Source organism: Budorcas taxicolor, chromosome 11, assembly GCF_023091745.1.
Source record: "Budorcas taxicolor isolate Tak-1 chromosome 11, Takin1.1, whole genome shotgun sequence".
Taxonomy (NCBI): Eukaryota; Metazoa; Chordata; class Mammalia; order Artiodactyla; family Bovidae; genus Budorcas; species Budorcas taxicolor.
In genome coordinates, this window is record NC_068920.1 from 159,304,347 (window position 1) to 159,322,431 (window position 18,085).

At 48.2% G+C, this 18,085-nt stretch overlaps 1 pseudogene; it reads left to right on the forward strand.

Annotated features, from left to right (window-relative positions):
- The first annotated feature begins 258 nt into the window (after positions 1 to 258).
- LOC128055751 (chromobox protein homolog 1-like) lies at positions 259 to 4,959 on the forward strand (annotated as a pseudogene).
- Positions 4,960 to 18,085: the final 13,126 nt, after the last annotated feature.

Consider the following 18,085-nt stretch of genomic DNA (forward strand, 5'->3'; position numbering starts at 1 on the left):
CATTCTCACAGACACCATCAGAAATAATGCTTAATCTAGGCACCCAGTGAACCAGTCAAGTTGACACATTAAATTAACCACCGCGGGGTCTTTGCATACGTAATAAAGTTTGTTGTTGTTCAGCCGCTAAGCCGTGTCCCACTCTGTGACCCCACGGACGACAGCATACCAGTCCCACCATACCTCCCCTATCCTTCACTATCACCTAGGTCCTTAATTAAGTTAAGGTCATCTCAGATTTGAGGTGGACTCAGCGCAATGGCTGGTGACCTTGAGAGAGAACAGAGAAAGACTCAGACTCAGAAGAAAGGCCACGTAGAGATACAGGCAGAAATTGGAGTGATGTGGCCACAAGCCAAGGACACCAAGGGCTGCCAGCCGACACCTGAAGCTGGGAAAGGGGCAGGAAAGAGGTGGGAAAGAGACTCCCCCGGAGGTAACCAACCCTGCCCACACCAGGATTTCAGACCTCTGGCTTCCAGAACTACTAGAGAAAAAAATCCTGTTGTTTATATGCGGTAGTTTGTCACGGCGGCCCCAAGAAACTAACAAAATGTCTTTCTGTGTTTTTAAAACGGTCTGCATGTCCACAGGACACGTGTAACTGCTGGTTGGATCTCTAGAGAGTGCTTAGTTCATGTAATCCAGCCAGAGACCAAAGATGTCTTTAACCAGTACTGCCAACCTAAAAATAAATCGGCAGCCACCTTCCTGGATCCGCAGAGACCCAAGAACTGCAGATGAGAAGTGTGACTCTGGTTCAACGCCTTGTTGAACAAGGAGCCAGAGAGGAAAGGTGGCTTCCTTTCCTTGGAGAAAGGTCCAAGGTCACCACGAGGGCCAGCTACGTTCGTAAGTAACCATTTTCTAGTAGTCATGTTTAAAAACAAAAAAAGAAACAGTGAAATTAATTTCAATAACTGTTTGAGTCCCCCCAGAATACTGTAATAAATCACCAGAGATTTGGTGAAGTTAAAACTACAGAAACTTAACTCTCTCAAGTTCTGGAGGCTGAAAGTGTGAAACCCAGGTGTCGGCAGGGCTGAGCTCCCCCCATCCTCTAGGAGAAAATCTGTTCCTTGTCTCTTCCAGCTTCCTTGGCTTGTGGTCGCCCCCCTCCCACTTACAAGGAAGGAAGCCTGGTGTGCTGCAGACCACAGGGTTGCAAAGAGTCGGACACGACTGAGCTACTGAACAACAACATGTGATTTCACTTAGGGTTTACTAAGCTAATCCATGATAATCTCCTTATTTGAAGATCTTCAACTGAAGACACTCCTGGTGGTCCAGTGGTCAAGATTCCACACTTCGGGGGCATGGGTTCAATTCCTGGTCAGGGAAGTAAGATTCCACAGCCAAAAAAAATCTTTAACTGAAACACAGTTGCAATAAAGATCCTTTTCCCATTACAGTAACACTTATAGATTCCAGGAGTTAAGACGTAATATCCTTGTGGGATATCATTTAGCCATCATAATAATATATTTTGAGCTTTGCGCTAGTGGTAAAGAACCTGCCTACCAAAACAGGGAATGTAGGTTTGATTCTCGAGTCAGAAAGATCCCCTGAAGGAGGGCATGGCAACCCACTCCAGTATTCTTGCCTGGAGAGTCCCCTGGACAGAGGAGCCTGGCAGGCTACACCCCTCCCACTTACAAGGAAGGAAGCCTGGCGTACTGCTGTCCATGTGATTGAAAAGAGTCGGATGCAATTGAAGTGATTTAGCACACACACAGAAATGTATTATATTTAACCAATAGATCCAAAATATAATTTTAACATGTAATCAATATTTTTAAATTATAAACTAGATATTTAACTTTTTTTTTCATCTTCAGGTATGAATTCTAGACTCATGACACATCTCAGTTTGGACTTTTCACATTTCAGGAGCTCAGGGATCATTTCTGGTTTGAGGTTGCCATAGGGACAGTGCAGCTTTACATAAAATATTCTAGGACTTGTCTTTCTGGTTTTATTTTATTTCCTTAAGACACTTGATACAAAGGTCACAGATGTGATTAGAATCTCAAGTGAAACTCAAGCCTTTAAGTTCAGCTCCCAGGACCTGTGAATCAATCTGTAGAAGCTGCCTGCAAGGTACGGGCCCAAATAGGGGGCTGATTTCGAGCAAGTTGGACTTCAAAAATTCAACTCTGAAAACCCAGCTTATTACCAAAAGAACAGAACTCTGCTTCCTGTCTGTGACGATAAAGTCAACCCAGGGGTTGAGTTTTAGTTTGAAAGGTGCTGATTTTCTATGACCACTTTATGTGTTAAATCTTCTTATCCCACTTTTGAAGAAAGTAAAACTGGGACCTGGAGATGCCCAGTTACCTGCCCTTAGGGCCAAGCGGCTAAGGAGCAGCAGGGAGCACAGGTCTGAGTCAGTTGCTGCCGGGCACCACTGCTTCCTCCCTGAGCTTCACTTTCCCCATCTCTAAAATGGGCATGAGAATAGACCTTCCTCTGAGGATTACTGAGCTAATCCAGGTAGCACATAGAATTGTGACTGGCACTACATATACATGACTGCTGCTCCTGTGTTGGGATAGGTTTATTTAAGTGATCCAGTCTAATTCCAGAGGCAGAGCCCTTGGCCTAAGACGTGTGTGTGTGTGTGTGTGTGTGTGTGTATGTGTGAAGGGCCACCGGCCCTCCAGTTGTCAATCCAGTCGGGATCGAGACCAATATTGAATTAATTACCTGAAAACAGGATAAGAACTATATATAGGGACTTCCCTGGAGGTTCCTTTGGATATACCCATTTGAATGCAGAGTTCCAAAGAATAGCAAGAAGAGATAAGAAAGCCTTCCTCAGTGATCAATGCAAAGAAATAGACGAAAAGAACAGAATGGAAAAGACTAGAGATCTCTTCAAGAAAATTAAAGATACCAAGGGAACATTTCATGCAAAGATGGACACAATAAAGGACAGAAATGCTATGGACCTAACAGAAGCAGAAGATATTAAGAAGAGGTGGCAAGAATACACAAAGAACTGTACAAAAAAGATCTTCACAACCCAGATAATCATGATGGTGTGATCACTCACCTAGAGCCAGACATCCTAGAATGTGAAGTCAAGTGGGCCTTAGGAAGTATCACTATGAACAAAGCTAGTGGAAGTGATGGAATTCCAGTCGAGCTATTTTAAATCCTAAAAGATGATGTTGTGAAAGTGCCGCACTCAGTATGCCAGCAAATTTGGAAAACTCAGCAGTGGCCACAGGACTGGAAAAGGTCAGTTTTCATTCCAATCTCAAAGAAAGGCAATGCCAAAGAATGCTCAAACTATTGCACAATTGCACTCATCTCACACGCTAGCAAAGTAATGCTCAAAGTTCTCCAAGCCAGGCTTCGACAGTGTGTGAACCATGAACTTCCAGATGTTCAAGCTGGTTTTAGAAAAGGCAGAGGAACCAGAGATCGAATTGCCAACATCCGCTGGATCATCGAATAAGCAAGAGAGTTCCAGAAAAACATCGATTTCTGCTTTATAGACTACGCCAAAGCCTTTGACTGTGTGGATCACAACAAACTGTGGAAAATTCTTCAAGAAATGGGAATACCAGACCACCTGACTGCCTCTTGAGAAACCTATATGCAGGTCAAGAAGCAACAGTAAGAAGTGGACATGGAACAACAGGCTGGTTCCAAATAGGAAGAAGAGTACGTCAAGGCTGTATATTGTCACCCTGCTTATTTAACTTATATGCAGAATACATCATGAGAAATGCTGGGCTGGAAGAAGCACAAGCTGGAATCAAGATTGCCAGGAGAAATAGCAATAACCTCAGATATGCAGATGACACCACCCTTATGGCAGAAAGTGAAGAGGAACTCAAAAGCCTCTTGATGAAAGTGAAAGAGGAGAGAGAAAAAGTTGGCTTAAAGCTCAACATTCAGAAAACGAAGATCATGGCATCTGGTCCCATCACTTCATGGCAAATAGGGAAACAATGGGAATAGTGACAGACTATTTTGGGGACTCCCAAATTGGTGCAGATGGTGACTGCAGCCATGAAATTAAAAGGCGTGCTCTTTTAATTTCTCTGAGAAGTTGGCGCAAGCAGCAGGAACAGATCTAAGAACACTGACGAAAGGCCCCTCCGTGAATATGCTTGCTCCTTGAAAAGAAAAGCTGTGACCAACCTAGACAGCTTATTAAAAAGCAGAGACAGCGCTTTCGCTCGTCTGCAGGGAGGGCCGCTGGCAGGGGCCTGCGGTACGCCGCTTCAGGGGCGGGGCTCAACAGCGGTCACCTGGCTTATTGCCTTTCTGGTTGCCACTCCCCCGGCCGGCCGGACAAGACCCGCCAGTAGCGCGGCACCAATTCCTCTCGGGCTTGCGGGCGCTGCTCTGAGCAGCGTCATCCTTTATACCAGAAAGCTGGCGGGCACTACGGGGAAAAAACAAAACAAGAAGAAAGTGGAGGAGGTGCTAGAAGAGGAGGAAGAAGAATAAGTGGTGGGAAAAGTTCTAGACCGTCGAGTGGTAAAGGGCAAGGTGGAATATCTCCTAAAGTGGAAGGGGTTCCCAGATGAGGATAACACGCGGGAACCAGAAGAGCACCTGGATTGCCCTGACCTCATTACGGAGTTTCCGCAGTCACGGAAAACAGCACACGAGACAGATAAATCAGAGGGAGGCAAGCGCAAAGCTGATTCTGATTCGGAAGATAAGGGGGAGGAGAGCAAACCAAAGAAGAAAGAAGAGCCAGAAAAGCCACGAGGCTTTGCCCGGGGTTTGGAACCAGAGCGGATTATTGGAGCTACGGACCCCAGTGGAGAACCCATGTCCCTGATGAAATGGAAGAACTCTGGTGAGGCTGATCTGGTCCCTGCCAAGGAAGCCGATGTCAAGTGCCCGCAGGCTGTCATATCCTTCCATGAGGAAAGGCTGACGCGGCATTCTTACTCCTCAGAGGATGATGACAAAAAAGATGATAAGAACTAACTTTCTTGAATACCAGCGCCTGTCACATCTGACTGTGGGTTTCAAGTGGGGAAAGAAGGAGTTCTCCTTGTCTTGACACCGTGAAGGTGGCTTGAGAAGATGTCCTTTGGAGAGCCAGTATAGTTTCTGTGCCCTACAGCAGCCCAGGGGCTTCAAAGCCGCTCCACGCTGGACGGTTTGCACACCCATCCCCGTGGAGGGGAAGGAGGGTCAGTGTTTCAAGGCAACCTGTCTGAACTTTGCTTAAAAAAAAAAAAAGCAAAGGGCCTTCTATGAAGGACAAAATATAGAATGGGATGTGGGAGAGCAAGAGATACTGAAGATCTTCAAGAGCATCTCCACAACCCACACAGCCTTCTTCCCGATAGTGTTAACTCTGCATTTTTACAGCGTAGCATGTGTGTAGTTTTTGGCTATTACTGGTGTATTATTTGGGGTGGGTGGGGTGGGGTGGGAAAGAAGGGAGATGGGTTAGGATCATTTTTGTTAAAATTTGGGGAAACGGTGAAACAAAGGAAAGAACAACCAATGATGATTGGGTTCAGGGTCCAGAATGTTGTATCGTTTCAAAAAATGTCATTGGCAACCTAAATGAGCACTGAGAGAGACTGCTTAAAAGCTGTGAGTGCCTGAAACTTAGAAGCCAAGGTATTCCCTGCCTGAGCTCAATGCTGTTCCCAACAAAGGAACAAGAAGCTACCAAAGCTGCCCTTTGGGGGATGGAAACTGGTTGAGGAGGAAAAGTCTTACTGGGGTGTATACACAGGCAGATCTTTCTGTCCTACAGATGCTACTCATGAAACTGACAAGAAGACCCTTTCTTTTCCTATTGTGAAGTTACAAATATCAGCTTCTCCATCCAAGCCACTGGTGAAGTATTTAGGGAAGGGTAGAGAGTGGAAAAGGAGGTAAGTGAGTAGGGAAAGACAAGGCCCGGTGCTCATAGGGTGGAAAACTCTTGGAGCCTCTGTTTTTTGAACTTTGAAACCATTGGGGGCAGGGTTCAGTCACTGACAGCACAGGGTCAAGAGTTGAATGATTTCAAAAGCCCTGGTCTCAGGAGAAGATGAATTTTCATACTGGGGCAGTGGTTCACTTTGAAACAAAACAAATGTTTTAATCCTGAGAATTAACTAAAAGCCAAAACGCTGTCTTGAGTCATGAGATCCATCAGTTGTTGACATCATCTTGATCTGCAACTAGAACTCCATTGTAATTTTCAAGCGTGTAAATGTAAACTTCATATCAACACTGTCAGTTTTTTGTCTTAATAAAACTATATAGATTTATAAAATAAATAAATTAATAAAAAGCAGAGACATTACTTTGCCAACAAAGGTCTGTCTAGTCAAAGCTGTGGTTTTTCCAGTAGTCATGTATGGATGTGAAAGTCGGACTACGAAAAAAGCTGAGCGCCGAAGAATTGATGCTTTTGAACTGTGGTGTTGGAGAAGACTCTTGAGAGTCCCTTGGACTGCAAGGAGATCCAACCAGTCAATCCTCAAGGAAATCAGTCTTGAATATTCATTGGAAGGACTGATGCTGAAGCTGAAACTCCAATACTCTAGGCTCCTAATGTGAAGAGCTGACTCATGGGAAAAGACCCTGATGTAGGGAAAGATTGAAGGCAGGAGGAGAAGGGAACAACAGAGGATGAGATGGTTGGGTGGCATCTGGCATCACTGACCTGATGGACACTAGTCTGAATAAGCTCCAAGAGTTGGTGATGGATGGGGGAGCCTGGCGTGCTGCATTCCATGAGGTCACCAAGAGTTGGACACGACTGAGCAGCTGAACTAAACTGAACTGAACTGGCAGTCCAGTGGCTAAGATTTCACCTTCCAAAGCAGGGGGCATGGGTTCGATCACTGGTAGGGGAGCTAAGATCCCACATGCCTTGTGCCTAAAAAAACCAACCTAAACAACAGAAGTAATATCTAGCAAACTCAATAAAGACTTTAAAAATGGTCCACAGTTCAGTTCAGTTCAGTCGCTCAGTCGTGTCTCTTTGCAACCCCATGAACTGCAGCACAGCAGGCCTCCCTGTCCATCACCAACTCCCAGAGTTCACTCAGACTCACGTCCATTGAGTTGGTGATGCCATCCAGCCATCTCATCCTCTGCCATCCCGTTCCCCTCCTGCCCCCAATCCCTATCAGCATGAGAGTCTTTTCCAATGAGTCAACTCTTCGCATGAGGTGGTCAAAGTACTGGAGTTTCAGCTTTAGCATCATTCCTTCCAAAGAAATCCCAGGACTGATCTCCTTTAGAACAGACTGGTTGGATCTCCTTGCAGTCCAAGGGACTCTCAAAAGTCTCCTCCAACACCACAGTTCTAAAGCATCAAATCTTTGGCGCTCAGCTTTCTTCACAGTCCAACTCTCACATCCATACATGACTACTGGAAAAACCATAGCCTTGACTAGATGGACCTTTGTTGGCAAATAATGTCTCTGCTTTTGAATATGCTATCTAGGTTGGTCATAACTTTCCTTCCAAGGAGTAAGCGTCTTTTAATTTCATGGCTGCAGTCACCATCTGCAGTGATTTTGGAGCCCCCAAAATAAAGTCTGACACTGTTTCCACTGTTTCCCCATCTATTTCCCATGAAGTGATGGGACTGGATGCCATGATCTTCGTTTTCTGAATGTTGAGCTTTAAGCCAACTTTGTCACTCTCCTCTTTCACTTTCATCAAGAGGGTTTTTAGTTCCTCTTCACTTTCTGCCATAAGGGTGGTGTCATCTGCATATCTGAGGTTATTGCTATTTCTCCTGGCAATCTTGATTCCAGCTTGTGCTTCTTCCAGCCCAGCGTTTCTCATGATGTACTCTGCATATAAGTTAGATAAGCAGGGTGACAATATACAGCCTTGACGTACTCCTTTTCCTATTTGGAACCAGTCTGTTGTTCCATGTCCAGTTCTAACAGTTGCTTCCTGACCTGCATATAGGTTTCTCAAGAGGCAGGTCAGGTGGTCTGGTATTCCCATCCCTTGAAGAATTTTCCACAGTTTATTGTGATCCACACAGTGTCGCCCCACCCCCCGCAAAAAAAAAAAAAAAAACTTTTAAAAAGCAGCTGTTTCTTTAAAAAATAACAAAACATAATAATGTGTGTACTAGGTAAGGAAGAAAGGAGTCGGGGTGTTGCTGGATGGCCCAGGAACCCAACTGACTGGTTGGAATCCAGGGAGTGTACTGGCGAGCCCAGAATGTGGGCCCTTATAGGGGGCTCACCTCTATAGAGATGGCTCACCCAGGGAAGCAGCCCCAGGCTGGTCAGAGCCACCATGGCCACAGCTGATTGGACAGCAGAGAACACCTGATCGCAGGTAGCCAATGGGAGCCTAGCCCACAGCCAGTGAAATCCACAGCTGGGGAGAGCTCCACCCAAACAGATGTCCTCAGGTGTGAACAGAAGATACCAAGAGAGATGGAAAGATGGGCATGGGGATGGAGCCTGGACCGCGAAGGGGAGTCTGAGCTCAGCAGTCCAAGAAGTCTGTGCGAGCAGCAACAGATCAAAGAACGCTGACAGAAGGCCCCTCCATGAATCTGCTTCAGGTCCTCGCCAGCCCTGGGATCGTCACATGTGTTCCCGGGGTCCACTGGAGGCTAAGTCCCCACAGAAGAGCGTTTCAGATCCGGCTTGTCCTCTGAGTACCATAGGATAAGATGACATTTTCTATGCAACCCTCTCTCTGCTTCCCTTCCCCTGACCTGACCCTAACTCCTCCTCCCTGAAGGCCTCCCTGCTCTCACTTCATCCCAAGAGCCAGATGCCCCCTAACAGATAAGAGCGCAGTATAGACCCAGAACCAACCCTTCCAGCCAGCAGCCCCCTCCTCACTGTGGATTTGCTACCTGTCCATTCTCTGGGCAAGATTCTGGCCTTGTTGACCCATCAAAGGCCACTAGGGCTGTGGGTGCGTCACTGTTGACCATGTTGGCAGCAGCAACTGAGAAAAGAGACAGACCAGCACTCTGGGGAGAGGGTGAGACTCCAAGGATGAGCAGGCAAGTTTGGCTCCCAGACAAGAGTGAAACCTGGCAGAGAGAATTGGCTTTCCCCTCCCAGACAGGCCAACTGAGAGAGAGAGCTTCCACTTGAGCTGGAGACACAAGCTGGGCAGTAAACTTGGTGATAAAGTAAAAATCGTTACATAACAAGACTAACAACAATGAGTCAACTTTAGCTGCCGGACTCTGTGCCCAATACTGTGTATACACAATATTAGTCAGTTGTCTTCCTTATTCCCATTTTAGAGGTGAGGAAGTTGAGGTTCAGAGGAGTGAAATGACTTGATCAATTTCCATGCTAAACCACAGCGAGATCTATATACATATACATGATATATGTGAAAAAGACTTCAGAGAGCTGGGGGCGGGGTGGAGGAAAGGACTTGGCTTGAGAACGGGCTGATGCTCAGATGGAGCTGACCTCCACGGGGCCAGCTGGACGCTCTGACCTTTCCCACAAGCTCCAGCTTCCAATTCAAACTGTCCATCTTAGAACTGCAGTCAAGTAGCACGTGTGCTCTCATTGACTGCTCAGCCCAGAGCACTGGGCTATGGAGGGTGGGCGTGGTGGGGTGGGATGCTGCAGAAGCTTCCTGAGCTTGGAGCCAGGAGAAGAAGGACCAGATATGTCCCCATCTTCACTGTTCCAGTGCAAGCTACAGCCAGGGACCCATGCAGCTCAGTTTTAAGCACCTCTGGAGGCCCTGTCCCTCCTACCTCATCATAAACCATCCCCTCCCACCTGGGAGACAACACAGTTTTGGTTCCTGCACTAAGGAAAAAGTGTTGCTTCCTCCTGGTTGGAGGTCAGATTTGCTTCCAGTTGTCAGTCAACCCCCAGCTCTGCACGGAGCAGGTGAAAAGTCAGGTGGGTGATCGGAATGCCAAGGCCAGCCCCGTGGGAACCAGGGACCTGTCAGGCCCAAGAACAGTTTTTGTGTGTTTGGTTTTGGCTGTGCCACAAGGCTTGTGGGATCTTAGATTGCTGACCAGGGATTGAACCCAAGCCCTCAGCAATGAGAGCGCGGAGTCCTAAGCCCTGGATCATCAGGGAATTCCCAAGAACAGCCATTTCTTTTTTTTCTTTAACATTTAATTTATTAGTTGCGGTATGTGGGATCTAGTTCCCTGACCAGGGAGCGAACCCAGGTCTCCTGCATTAGTCACTGGCCCATCAGGGAGCTCCTGAGAACAGCCATTTCTGCAGGTTGCGGAATTTGAGTGGGAGACCGGAGTGCCCAGCCAAGGTGCCTTGCTCCCTCATTCATTCACTGATTCGTCCATTCAACTCCTGAACCCTGAGTGCTTACGTGTGCCAGGCACTGTGCCACGTGCCCGGGTCACAGAGGTCGTATCAGAAGCTCCCGACATTGGGAGGGGTTCGGGGCTCTCTCCGAAGCTGTCACTTGAGCGGGTGACCTCTCCTTAACCCAGGCCTGGAGTTCCTCTGAGCCAGTCTTGGCCCTCCATCCTGCCTTATCCCCTGTCCCCGGGTACCCTTTCCTGAGCTCACAGGCGCTGACTTCAGTGATGTAACTGCTGGCCTGAAATCGGAGGGGCTTGGGGCTTCGCTTTTCTCCAGTGTGACTCAGGCCTGGACAGGACCTGGGATGTGTTAAGGTTCTCCGTTTTTACGCAATTGTTTTTCTTCACTCAAACCACAGGCCTTGTGGGGGCACCCCCATCCCTCTTCTCAACCCAGTGACGGTCAGGATTTAGACACTGAGGAAATAAAGAACCTCTCCTCTGCTGGGGTCAAGCCCAGTCCTCAAGAAAGTGCTGCCGTGGAGGCAGGCCTCCGTCCAGAAACACCCTCTGCCCCAGCAAGGCTGGGACCGCCTCCCTCCCTCCTCCCCCTCCTCCCACTCCTCCCCCTCCTCCTCCTCCTCTCCCTCCTCCCTTTGCCTCTTTTCCCTCTTCCCCAGGCAACAAAGTGGTCTCACGTTCCACTGCTTAGCAATGGCAGATCTGATTTTTCCTAAACTTACTGTATTTCCTTTGGTTTTTATTTTTGTTTCTTTGTTTGCACCCACTGGGTCTCAAGTGCCGCACAAGGGATCTTCCATCTTCGTTGCAAACAGCATCTGGCATCTTTAGCTGCAGTGTGTGGGGTCTTCAATTGTGGCACGCCAACTCTTAGTTGCGGCATGTGGGATCTAGTTCCTCAAACAGGGCTCAGGCCCCCTGCATTGAGAGCGCAGAGTCTTAGCCACAGGACCACCAAGGGTAGTCCCTGGGTCACTATATTTCTGAGAAAGAAAACCTGAATAGATGAATAGATGACTCATTCATTCATGGAGCGGCGCTGAACTATTAAGAGCGTATGTTCGAGAGCCAACCTGTTGGTGTGTCCAGCTTCACTGCTTGCTGTCTTTGCGATCGTAGACTGCTGAATCCCCTCTGTGCCTCCATCCCCTTGTATGGGGTGTGGTGAGGGCCAAGGAGGGCTTCCCAGGTGGCTCGAGGGGTAAAGAATCCGCCTACCAGTGAAGTAGATGTAAGTGATGCGGGTTCGATCCCTGATTTGGGAAGACCCCCTGGAGGAGGGCACAGCAACTCACTCCTGGATCTGTGCCTGGAGAATCCCATGGACAGAGGAGCTTGGTGGGCTACAGTCCATGGGTCACAGAGAGTCAGACACGAGTGAAGTGACTTGCACACACGCACAAGGTCTCGGGAAATGGTGTCAGCAAGGTGAGGATTAGCCAAGGTGCTGAGCACGTCCCTGAGGGCCCTAGGAGCCTCTGGGGGTCTCAGGCCGGGGGGCGAGTGGTCAGGTCTCTGGCTGCTGGGGAGACGGGGTGCCAGAGGAGAGGGGGCAAGTGAAGAAGCCAGTGCTGTTGCCCGGGTGGGAAAGGATGAAGCCTGGGAAAAATACGGCAGAGACCGGCAGGCCTGAGCCATAGGCTGGCCACTAGGCGTCAGAGACAGAAGTCAGAAGAGCGGGTCCCTCTAGGGGAAGGAGGGGAACCGACCGGGATGAGATGCAAGGGAACTTCCTGGGGGCTGAGAAGTTTCTCCATCTCCATCTGGGTGGTAGTTACACGCATGTCTACAAAGGTTTAAAAACATTTTTTTTTTTTTTTGGTGGAACTGTCACTTAAGATTTGTGTGTTTTACTGAGATAAATTGTACCTCAATAAAACAATAAAGGGACTCCTCTGGCAGACCAGTGCTGAGGACTCAGTGCTTTCACTGCTGGGCCCCAGGTTCAACCCCTGGCCAGGGAACTAAGATCCTGCAAGCCAAGTGGTGCAGCCAAAACAAAAAGAGAGAGAGAGAGAGAGAGAGAGAGAGAGAGAGAGAGAGAGAGAGAGAGAGAGAGAAGTAAATAAATAAATTTAAAATAAAATCCCAATGCCCACATCTAGGACTTGAACAGCTGAGTAGATGGGGATGTCATTTCTAGAGGTGGGAAGCCTGAAAGAAATGCTGACTTGAGAGAAAAGATCAAGAATTAGGTGAGACTAATTTCTGGGACTTCCCTGGTGGTCTGGTGACTAAGACTCTGGGCTCCAAATGCAGGGGACTTGGGTTCAATCCCTGGTCAGGGAAGTAGATCCTGCATGCTGCCACCAAAAGATCCCACATCCCGCAGCTAAGACCAGCACAGTCAAAATAAATAAATAAAATATTAAAAGAAAAAATCACTGACTGCAGTGGGAGAAGGGTTGGCAGTGGGGGAGGGAAGGGGTGAGCTGAAAATCCTTTGAATAAATCAGATGTTATCTTGGCTGAGGAACTTTTCACTGAACTTCCCCAAATTCTCCACATGGGGCTTAACAGAAACTTAGATATAAAAAAGAATGCTTTTAGTCAGCAAAAGCTAATGTGATCTTAGATTAGAGCAACAGAGCTCAGGACCAAGCTGTGGAGAGATGGCCCAAATACATGACTTTTCCATTTCCAGAACAGTTACTGTATCCATCCTTTTCTTGTACAAACAAAAGCAAAAAGCCGCACGTAGTGAGAGTCAGACGTTTCTATGAGGGGAGGAAAGGTGCATGCTAAAAGACCCTGCTGCTGGGAAAGACCGAGGGCAGGAGGAGAAGGGGACGACAGGATGAGATGGCTGGATGGCATCACCTACTCGACGGACACGAGTCTGAGTGAACTCCGGGAGTTGGTGATGGACAGGGAGGCCTGGCGAGCTGCGGTCCATGGGGTCGCAAAGAGTCGGACATTGAACGACTGAGCTGAACTGAAGTCCCTTCAGTTGTGTCTGCCTCTGCCACCCCATGGACTGTAGCCCGCCAGACCCCCCTGTCCAGCGGGTTCTCTAGACAAGGATGCTGGAGTGGGTTCCCGTTTCCTTCTCCAGGGGATCTTCCCGACCCGGGGATCGAACCCGCGTCTCTTATGTCTCCTGCACTGGCAAGCGAGTGTTTTTTTTATCACAGTGCAATCTGGGAAGCCTGGAAGGAGGAACACCCAGTCATCCAGTCATTAACAGTGTTTATCTCTGGGGAGAAGGACCAGAGACGGAAAGAGGAGGGGCAGAGCATCCCCCTTAATTTACACACTTCTGTGTTGGTGGGAATGTTAATCACAAGCTCTTATTTCACACCATCCAGCCTTGCTATGTATATAAGTTCCCTGAGCAGGTACCAAACCCAGGCCCCCTGCATTACGGGCACAGAGTCCTAGCCGCTGGACCAGCAGGGAAGTTCCCAGCCTTGCTTTAACTGCCAGTTTAGAGGAATTATGGGGAATGAAGGAACAAACGGACTGACTCCAAGAGCCAGTAAGAGACAAATCTAGAGGGCAGGACTTCCTGTACAACACCTAGCCAGTCTCTCCAAAGGGTCACTGTCCCCGAAAGGAGGGCTGCTGCTGCTAAGTCGCTTCAGTCATGTCTGACTCTGGGTGACCCTGTAGACAGCAGCCCACCGGGCTTCCCCATCCCTGGGATTCCTGCAAGAACACTGGAGTGGGCTGCATTTCCTTCTCCAATGCATGAAAGTAAAAGGTGAAAGTGAAGTCGCTCAGTCGTGTCCGACTCTTAGTGAGCCCCTGGCCTGCAGCCCACCAGGCTCCTCCATCCATGGGATTTTCCAGGCAAGAGTACTGGAGTGGGGTGCCATCGCCTTCTCTGAAAGGAGGGCACTAGCTTATAATCTCTAGAATGTACAATCACACGTGATGCACAGCCCTGGGTAGAATATCAGCGGGCACAAACCAACTGGAAAGGTTGACTAGATAAATCTAAATAAAATCGTGTTTTATAAAAAAAAAAAAAACCCATGCCCCCTGCTTTGGAAGGTGAAATCTTAGCCACTGGACTGCCAGTTCAGCTCAGTTTAGTTCAGCTGCTCAGTCGTGTCCAACTCTTGGTGACCCCATGGAATGCAGCACGCCAGGCTCCCCCGTCCGTCACCAACTCTTGGAGCTTATTCAGACTCATGTCCATCAGGTCAGTGATGCCATCCAACCATCTCATCCTCTGTCATCCCCTTCTCCTCCTGCCTTCAATCTTTCCCAGCATCAGGGTCTTTTCCAATGAATCAGCTCTTCACATCAGGAGCCTAGAGTATTGGAGTTTCAGCTTCAGCATCAGTCCTTCCAATGAATATTCAGGATTGATTTCCTTGAGGATTGACTGGTTGGATCTCCTTGCAGTCCAAGGGACTCTCAAGAGTCTTCTCCAACACCACAGTTCAAATCATTAGTTCTTTGGTGCTCAGCTTTCTTTATAGTTCAACTCTCACATCCATACATGACTACTGGAAAAACCATAGCTTTGACTAGGCGGACCTTTGTAATGTCTCTGCTTTTTAATAAGCTGTCTAGGTTGGTCATAGCTTTTCTTTCAAGGAGCAAGAGTCTTTTAATTTCATGGCTGCAGTCACCATCTGCACCGATTTTGGAGTCCCCCAAAATAAAAGTCTCTCACTGTTTTCACTGTTTCCACATCTATTTGCCATGAAATGATGGGACTGGATGCCATGATCTTAGTTTTCTGAATGTTGAGTTTTAAGCTAACATTTTTACTCTCCTCTTTCACTTTCATCAAGAGGCTGTTTAGTTCTTTGCTTTCTGCCATAATGATGGTGTCATCTGCATATCTGAGGTTATTGATATTTCTCCTGGCAATCTTGATTCCAGCTTGTGCTTCATCCAGCCCAGCGTTTCTCATGATGTACTCTGCATATAAGTTAAATAAGCAGGGTGACCATATACAGCCTTGATGTACTCCTTTCCCGATTCGGAACCAGTCTGTTGCTCCATGTCCAGTTCTAACTGTTGCTTCTTGACCTGCATACAGGTTTCTCAAGAGGCAGGTCAGGTGGTCTGGTATTCCCATCTCTTGAAGAATTTTCCACAGTTTGTTGTGATCCCCACAGTCAAAGACTTTGGTGCTCAGAGTCAGTCAAACGTGGCTTCACATTAGGACTCCTTCAGGCTCAAGTGTGAGGACACAGATGAGGTGTCCCAGGTCCCAAACCCTGCTTTTCTCATCTACCAACCCAGACAAGGGCAGCTCAGCTTTCGACACCACCTGCCACCTCGCCTCCAGAAATGTGGGCAGCAGTCCCAGCCTGGCTCTTCTGAGGACTGAGTGACTGCTCTGACACTTCCCTCAGAAGCCTGCCCCATGCAAGTTCTCACACGGATTAGCAATCGGCATTCATTCTGGTTCAGTTCCAAGTCTGGCTTCTGGGCATGCGTGGTGGTCCAGTGGTTAAGAATCCGCCTTGCAATGCCGGGGACACGAGTTCAATCCCTGGTCTGGGAAGATCCCACGTGCCGCGGGGCAACTAAGCTCATGTGCCACAGCTACTGAGCCCAGGAGTCACAGGCACTGAAGCACACCTAGAGAGGCCAACGCATAGGGAAGCCTGGGGACCTCAGCTAGTGAGTAGCACCCACTCTGCAACTAGAGAAAACCCACTTGCAGCAATGAAGACTCAGCATCGCCAAAAAATGAAAAGTATTAAAAAGGTAAAAAAGAGTCCGACTTCTCACAACAGCCAAAGGCAAGGCTCAATCCTTCATTAGCTCTTGAGTTAAAAACAACAACAAGCAAAAAAAAAAATAAACCCTGAAGGATGTTACTGACATAATTGGGGAAATTTCAGTGTGGACCACATGTCAGATAACATGGTGTTGAAATTAAAGTGAGTAAGATAAGGGTGATTTTAAACACTGTCCTTAACCTTAGGAGACACATGATGAAGGGTTTAGGGCTGGAGTTTAACGATCTCTGCTTTCAGATGGGTCAGGGAAAAATAAGAGGAGACCAGATGAGGACTTCCCTGAGGGTCCAGCGGCTAAGACTCCGTGTTCCCAGTGCAGCGGGCCCAGGTTTGACTCCCCCCCTCAGGGAACTGGATCCCACATACCACAGCTAAGAGTTTAGCATGCTGCAACTAGAAGATACCCCATGCCACCACCAAGTAAATAAAGTTTTTAAAAAATATTTCTTTATCTGACTGTGTTGGGTCCTCACTGTGGCACACAGGGTCTCCAGTGTTCGCTGTGGCATGTGGGGTCTTCACTTGCGGCATGCAGACTCTCAGTTGCAGCGTGTGAGATCCAGCTCCTTGACCAGGGATCTAACCTGGGCTCCCTGCATTGGGGGCACGGAGTCCTAGCCCCTGGGCCATCACAGAAGTCCCCCATCCTGACATCACAGAAGCTGTGATGTCCACCTACTGGCCCTAGGTTGAAATCTGATGGGCTAGACAGAAATGGAAAACCATGCAGATGAGCACCAGCTAGCAAACAGAGGGACACAAGGTGACACCCTTACAATGGAATACTACTCAGCAAGAGAAAAGAGTTATCTATGGGCACACGCTGGGACCTGGATGAACCTCAAAAATATGCTTCGGAGAAGAAGCTGGACACAAGAGACTACGTATTACATGGTCTGTTTATATGACGTGTCCAGAAAGGGCAAAGCTACAGACAGAAAGCTTAGTGGTTTCCTGGGGCAGGGACAGAAACTAGCAGTGAGTGTACATGAAGGATCATGTTGGGTTGATGAAATGTTTCAGAACTGATTTATGGTGATGGTTGCATAACTTGGTAAATTTACTAAAAATTACTCAATTGCACACATGAAAAGTGTGAACAATACGGTATGCAAATATGCCTCAATAATGTTTTTAAATGTCCCTGGGCTGGAGCACACTGACTCATGGCTTTGGGGTTTTGGACGCACGGGGTCCCATCACCCTTGCTTGGCGATCTTACCCCCCACCGTCATCGGTCATATTTGTGCTGCCCCCACCAGGCTGTGCATCCTCAGGGGAAGGAGGGGCCGTGTGTGTTTTGCTCACACCACACACCAGGGCCTGCTTGAGGAAGCTGCTCTCTAAATATTTGTCTAATGAGTGAAGGGATGGTGTCATGTTCCCCTTCGGGAAACGGCGGGGTTTCTGGTTGCTCCTGTTACATGGTCATCAAATATTTCGCCACTATCCTTTTCCATGGCTGTGTGCTTGCTAAGTCACTTCAGTTGTGTCAGACCCTTTGCGACCCCATGGACGGTAGCCCGCCAGGCTCCTCTGTCCATGGGATTCTCCAGGCAAGAATACTGGAGTCGGTTGCCATTTCCTCCTCCTGGAGATCTTCCTGACCCAGGGACTGAACCTACGGCTCTTACGTCTCCTGCATTGGCACGTGGGTTCTTTACCACTAGCGCCACCTGGGAAGCCCCCTTGGCTGAGCACCTGGGAATACCTTTACCCCTCAGGAGAGCGTTCAGTTCTGTTCATCATGTTGCAGTTTGAAACCTTGTCCTTGTTCCCTGGAACTGCTGACTTTAGAGTGATTTGAGGACTTCCCTGGTAGTCTAGAAACTTCACTGGTGGCTCAGACAGTAAATAATCCGCCTGCAACGTGGGAGACCCGGGTTCAATCCCTGGCTTGGGAAGATGCCCTGGAGAAGGGAATGGCAACCCACTCCAGTATTCTTGCCTGGAGAATCCCATGGACAGAGGATCCTGGCAGGCTACAGTCCACGGGGTCACAAAGAGTTGGACACGACTGAGCGACTCACACTTTCACTTTCACTGGTAGTCTAATGCTTAAGACTCCATACCCAATGCAGGGGCCTTGTCAGGGAACTAAGAACCCACATGCCACATGGCACAGCAA